Consider the following 7,059-nt stretch of genomic DNA (forward strand, 5'->3'; position numbering starts at 1 on the left):
TTTTGAGGTCACGGAATTACTGAAGTTTTGGACGGAAAGAATAATCGAAATTGATGCGACTGACAAGGGAAAGCCGAGCTAGGGTTCGCTTCCCGAGAAGGTACCTGAGGTCATCTGTGGGCCATGTTCTGAGAAGAAAGTGGAACTGAGGCTAGGAGGTGATGACTCATACTGTCCACAACAGTTTGGAAACTACTGAGTTTTGAAACTACTGAGTTAATCCTGGTGTATACACACTCAAGTGAACTTGAATGAAGAGGTAACGGAGCGAGTGAGGTTATCACCAGGAAAGGATAAGGATTTGGGAAAACTGAACGTGATACACAATTGGACCCTGTCTCGTCGAGAAAAACCTAAAGGAATCACGAACCAGTCAGACGATACATCAAAGGAAATGGAGTCAGCACCATGTCTTGATTTGGCAGCGGGAGGTGGAGAGCACTCTTGTGATGGAGGATACAGTCATTTCGAATGAAGGACCTAGCCATTTGGTTTGGTGACATCACAGGAAAAAAGAAAAGTGAGGTGCAAATAGTGGTGATGGATTGAGGAGAATATAGCGAAATATCGGGAATCAAAGGCATCGACATTGGAGACGATTCATGCTATTGACTACAGCAGGAGGCTTGAATTGTTTGAGACTGCTTGCAATGTATTCACTGTACCCATTGAAGGTGTAGAACTCATGGTTTCGGACGACACTGACCTCTTGGCTGTATACTTCGACGAAGAATCACAAGAAGAAACACCAGAAGGAATACCGCTAATTCCTGGCCGAGGTAGGGATGGAATCCTTCAAGAGACCTCCACTCACCCATCATAATGGGATAACCACGGGTTGAAAATGGATTGGTAAGGTGTCTAGAGATAATACTAAGGCAAGGGAATCAATACTGGAAGAGGACCTGGCGAAACATGTGAGCTTGAGCTTTCATAACTCTTTTTGCTTGAAGAGAGACTCTATTGTGAGGAGCCTACCGAACCAAACGAGAAGAATGCAAGAGCAAAGGGAATGGATGCGATCCTATGAACAACTGAAGGCATGGGAGGAGATTGTGATCAGTTCCGATGATGAGGAGGAATTAACGATGAGGAGGCAAAAGATGAGGAGGCAAATCACTGGCCCAGCGCATCAGGACCCAGTACCTCAAAAACAGGGGCTATGAAATGACAAGGATGCTCAGGGACTGGTTCTTGAGTCTTGAGTGTGAACTCATATAAAATCTGGGGGCACGGAAAATAGTTTTAACATACAAAATTTTGTTAATATTAGTATATCTATTTATAAAAATCAAATTGCTGCATGACAATTTTCTGAATGGGTTGAACAAAAGTTTTTCTAAGGAAAAGCTTATAAAGCTGGAAATCAGGGTGCAGGTGGATGCAGGTTTTGATTGCTGATTAGGTATATGGTGACAATTTTGCATGGCTGTGAATTTTGGGGATGTACATAACGTTGAATCTGCTGCAAACTTCTGTAAATGACCACTGGTACTGTATCTTGAGACGCACTCAACATTCTGGAGGCTCACTGACATGACCACGAAGCGCGATGGAGAAGATGATCTTGAGATTAGGGAGTATGTGCCAGTCGGTCATATCTGGAAGTTTGGCCTTGCTTTGGGTTAAAAAGTAATTTTTTCAAAAATTTGAACTGACCCTGTCATGCTCAAATTTTTCGCGATAACTGAAAACATTAAATAAATTAGATCACAAAATTAGGGGTAAAATTGTGGGAAAGTTGCTAAAAAATACAAAAGTAAAATTGCAGTTTGCAATTTTACCAGAATAATTTGATACCAGTGGAGTTGTCATGTTCTTGATTGAGGATCAAGAGTTCAAGAAAAGAAGTGCAATTGACTGGACGAGAGTGAAGCGGGACAGGGAAGGTGGACAGCCGAAGCCACCTTATGGTCCAGGGAGTAAAACTTCTCGAGCTAAACTTATTTACTTCAAACTTCTTCTAGAGATGCTTTATTACTAATACTTACCTAATTCTAGAGTCGCGTCACTTTGTGATTACGTAATTTAAGTTTCTTGAGTGCATTTATGTGTTTATGTTGAGATAAGGCGAGATTTAGGTTGATCCAACTGAAATGGATCAAAGTTCCACTGCCCAAAAAAACAAACGGCATACTCAAGCTTCCAATCTTGTTTTCAATGGCTTTCGCGTGTTTCAAGCATTTAGCGACCTGACCATGGGGGCGTTCTTATTTCTAGAGTGCGGGGGGGGGGGGGGGTTGGTATTTTGGCAGTAGCCTTCAAGCTGTAACACGGTTTGTAGTCTCATGTCGCAAGTGAACCGAATTGGCTCCGACTGATCGAGGTACAAAAACACAAGTGATAGTATCCCTGACCCTTGAGCCAATGGTTATAGGGCCTAATTTTCTTAGTCTCATAGCGACTGTTACAATGACTTTGTTTAGTGGAAGTACTCCTGTTATTCCCTTCTCTGAAAGGCTTCCCATGGCGGCAAATATGTTAACTGTACTCATTTTTTTATCGAATTATTTAATTCCTTCAGTTACTTCGCACTTCTGTTGTGGATGTAAAATTTGGAGAGCTTTCGCTTCACTGAAAAGTTCGTCTTGTAGACCTTGCTTCCACAAAATTATGTGGCGGCTCAGAGTTTTGGAATTGGACCCGTTTGTTCCCGATTTAGTTTTGGAGAGCAGCAGATGTGGGAGAATCTTTTGCTTTCATTGCGAAGTTGGAGTTTGGTGTTTCGTCTAATAATGACAACAGCTGCTGCTTCAATAATTCTATGAATCGGAAACCGGTCTTGTTGTTGCTTAGAACTATGAAGCACGGTTTCCAGTTAACGACATTTGTATAAATGTCGTTCATTTTTTCAAATCGTTGTAGGCGGTACTGATGAGCTGAAGTCAGAGATTATAGACCAAACAGGCAACGGTTATTAGCTCCTCACACTAGAGGCTTTGCAAGCGCGATGAATTCAGGAGCCCGGAACTAGCGCTTAATTTTTAGTCCATATATACTGTAGCTAAAATTCAAAAATCTGACGTCAGAATCGTAAATAGTCCCATAAGGAAATGTTATAACAACGAACAAAAAATTTAAAAAATCCCAGAAATTTACAGGAAAATGCTAATAATGATTACGTTATTCTTTTGTAATTACAGTTATTTAAATTTGATTGGCCAGAATTTTTTACAGCCCTTATAAGACTTGTTGTTTTTTTCCAGATTTTTGATCGTACTGTAAATATTATACAAAATTTCAATCCTGATGATGGACAAAATGTGCGAAAACGTTTGAGTTAACATTTTAAAATATTATATCCTTTTGATGTTTTTCAGGCCAATTGCGGTTTGCTTTTTGACTCAAGTACAAGTTGGAGTTTGGTGTTTTTCGCGATAACTGAAAACATTAAATAAATTAGATCACAAAATTAGGGGTAAAATTGTGGGAAAGTTGCTAAAAAATACAAAAGTAAAATTGCAGTTTGCAATTTTACCAGAATAATTTGATACCAGTGGAGTTGTCATGTTCTTGATTGAGGATCAAGAGTTCAAGAAAAGAAGTGCAATTGACTGGACGAGAGTGAAGCGGGACAGGGAAGGTGGACAGCCGAAGCCACCTTACTGGACGAGAGGTGGCTTCGGCTGTCCACCTTAGATAAACAGCTTATCACAACAAGTTTATCTAATTGTTGTGATAAACTTATTAAATAGATTTGTTATGTTTGATGTTTGTGCCTGTATGTGGAGCGCCCTCTGAGGGATTTTAGAGACAGGTCTGTCAAGTGGCTTTCTGTGGGGAGGTGGGGAACTGGAACTGGCTTGAGAAGTCTGGTGGTGCACCGCTGAGCCTACTGAGCTCGGGTGAGATTGTTCCTTGTTTTTGATTTTTAACCTTTATGCTGCCTTTTAACCTTTTAATTTAATTTAGTTGTCTTTTTTTTTTTTATTTGCTGATTTGTAAAATTCCCACTAACCGCTTATCATGGGTTAGTTCAGTCCCCTAAAGTCCAGTCAAAATCCTTTTTTTTACCTTTATGCTGCGTCAAGATGAGGAAAAACAACAAAGAGTGTACAAGCAAAGATTGCTTAAAACCTTCAGGACTGATAAATTGGATTAAATATGATTGTTGTTCTAGTTGGTATCATATCAGTTGTGTAAATATTTCTCTTAGCGACTCTAAGAAAACCCAATGGTTTCAGTGTCCTTTATGCGTTGATGTAAAATCTGTTAATAAAGCAACAATAGGTAATGATTTAGTGCTAGACAATTATGTTAATACAACCATCTCAAATGTCCGAGTACTCAAGAGAGTACCAAAAGACTCGCGTGTTCCCTTGGCGGAAAATCTGTCGGACAAAATAAATGACATCGTCTACAATGTAGAAGATGTTACAAAATGGCTAATTTTTTTAACGTCGTTCTTGTTTTTTTTGGAGCAACCGAAAAGAAGTGGACGCAAACAGACCACAAGCATGAGCTCTTTGATAAATAAAAAAATTCGAGCAAATGACGTGTCACTTCCAAAACCCCATCCCCAAGTTTCAAGCCCGCCTCTGAGTGACCTCGAGCAGAGAATAAAGTTAATAAGTAGTAAGCTCGATGAAGGAAATGTAAAGGGAGGAATAAGGCTTGCTGCTTCGGATGACAAAATAGCTCCTTTTTCAACTGATAACTATCAAAAATTGTTATCTAAGCACCCGCAGCGAGCCAAATTTGCAGCTCCAAATCCAGAAAAGTTGGATAGTTTTTTCGTAACCGATTTCGACCTATACAAAGCGATAATGTCCTTTCCAAACGGATCAGCAGCAGGTCCTGATAAAATATTTCCTCAAATTTTTAAAGATCTTGTTAGTAAGTCGAATGGCAGTGCAGGACTTAATTTTCTGAAATCGCTTACTAAGCTGATAAACCTCATTGGAGATGGCAAAATACCGGAACCACTAAGACCTTTCTTTTTTGGCGCAAAGCTTATCGCCCTCATAAAAATAGACGGAGGGTTGAGACCGATTGCCATAGGCAACACGCTGAGACGTATCGCGTCTAAATGCGCTGGAAGCAAGGCCCTCTCCGAGCGACAAAATTTTTTCGGAAACGTACAGGTAGGATGCGGTACCAAACGAGGAGCAGAAATAGCTGCGCACTCGTTTCGAAACCTAATTGAACGCGACGACAATCCAAAATGTACTGTTCTTTTAAAACTAGATTTTAAGAATGCCTTTAACTCTTTAAACAGAGAAACAATGCTGAATCATGTTTTTTCAAATCGCCCCGAATTATATAATTACACCCATTGCGCGTATGCTAAACCTAGTTACCTTTTTTACGGAAGCTCTGTCATAATGTCAGAAGACGGAACTCAGCAAGGTGATCCTGAAGCCCCACCCCTTTTTGCGGAAACAATTCATACACTAGTCAAACAGTTGGAGTCGAAAATTAACATCTGGTATTTAGATGATGGGAATTTAGCCGACGACTATAAGGTAGTACTCCGGGACCTTAAAAACATTCTGAAATCGGAACAAATTTACGGCCTGAGCTTAAACACTGAGAAGTGTGAACTTTGTTTTTTGGGACCGACTACTAGTACACAGTATAATTCAATTTTAACACAATTTCGAAAAATATGCCCCAAAATAAAAATAAAAACAAAAGAAGAACTCCTCATTTTAGGATCTCCAATCGGCGAACTTTGCCGAAAAGAATTACTCGACGAAAAAATTAGGGAGCTTGAAAAAATCTCGGATGTCATTGACAAACTAGACGCGCATTATGGTTTTTACCTCCTGAAAAATTGCTTTAGCATGCCAAAACTCCTATATTTTTTTGCGTACGAGCCCTTGTTTTTTGCAAAATGATTTTTTGGAACGCTACGATAAATTACTAAGAAATTCGTTATGCAAGGTCACTAACGTGAAAATGGATGATAACCAGTTTTTACAAGCAGTTCTCCCGGCAGCCAAAGGTGGCTTGGGCGTTTCTTCCGCTCGTCTACTCGCTTTACCCGCTTTCTTAGCCTCAGCAGTAGGAGCGAAAGATGCCTTGAGCGAAATCTTTGGTTTGGAGCATGTGGATGGAACCTATGATGATGCGCTTAAACGGTGGTTTGACCTTGGAAAAATTGAAATGGCTCCGGAAAATGAAATCCAAAAAAATTGGACGGAGCCAATTTTTGACAGCGAAATTGCAGACTTGATTTTACGACTCGAACCAACGGACGTGAAAAGGTTCAACGCGTTCCAAGATAGATTTGGATCCCAATGGTTGAACGTCATCCCCTGCAAAAATTTAAGGTTAAAACTGTCGAACCAACAACTCAGAATTGCGATAGGACTTCGATTAGGATCAAAAATATGCGAACGGCATAAATGCGTGTGCGGAAAAGACGTTACCGAGGATGGTTGGCATGGTCTTTCTTGCCTCAAAAGTGCAGGGAGATTCTCTAGGCATTCAAACCTGAATGCCCTTATAAAGCAGAGTCTATCATCTACTCACATTCCGTCTGTTTTAGAACCACGACACCTCTACAGGACCGATCAGAAGCGACCAGACGGTTTGACGCTCGTTCCATGGGCTGATGGTAAGCAGCTCTTGTGGGATGTAACGGTAGTAGACTCCTTAGCCCCTTGTAGGATTAATGCCGGGTCTGTTTGTAACCCTGGTACGGCTGCCGCTGAAGCGGAAGAGCGAAAAATTGACAAATATAAAGATCTTGTAAATGATGGATATCTTTTTCAACCGCTAGCTTTTGAAATTCAGGGCGCGGCCGGCCCCAGCACAGAAGTTTTTTTGAGCAAGCTTTGTAAGAACCTAAGCATATGCACTGAGGAACCCAGAGCAGGCAGCTTTTTAAAACAGAGAATCTCCCTGGCAATACAGATTGCGAACGCCGCTTGCGTACTCGGAACAATAAATGACAAAATAACTTTCGACGAAATTTTTTACTTGTAACACTTGTATATTATATTATTTCGTGTCGAGTTGCGTGTTCTTATTGAAGAAGCGTAACCCGTATCGATTTTAAATGAAAAGGACTTAAACACTTGACATCTTCTTTTATCATTATCACTTCCATAT

The 7,059-nt window shown here is 40.4% G+C and overlaps 1 protein-coding gene across 1 annotated transcript in view; it reads right to left on the minus strand.

Annotated features, from left to right (window-relative positions):
- LOC134844386 (cytoplasmic dynein 2 heavy chain 1-like) overlaps nucleotides 1–7,059 on the minus strand; it is a 495,494-nt gene that overhangs the window by 407,048 nt on the left and 81,387 nt on the right. The window lies entirely within an intron of this gene.

Source organism: Symsagittifera roscoffensis, chromosome 1 (assembly GCF_963678635.1).
Source record: "Symsagittifera roscoffensis chromosome 1, txSymRosc1.1, whole genome shotgun sequence".
Classification (NCBI taxonomy): Eukaryota; Metazoa; Xenacoelomorpha; order Acoela; family Convolutidae; genus Symsagittifera; species Symsagittifera roscoffensis.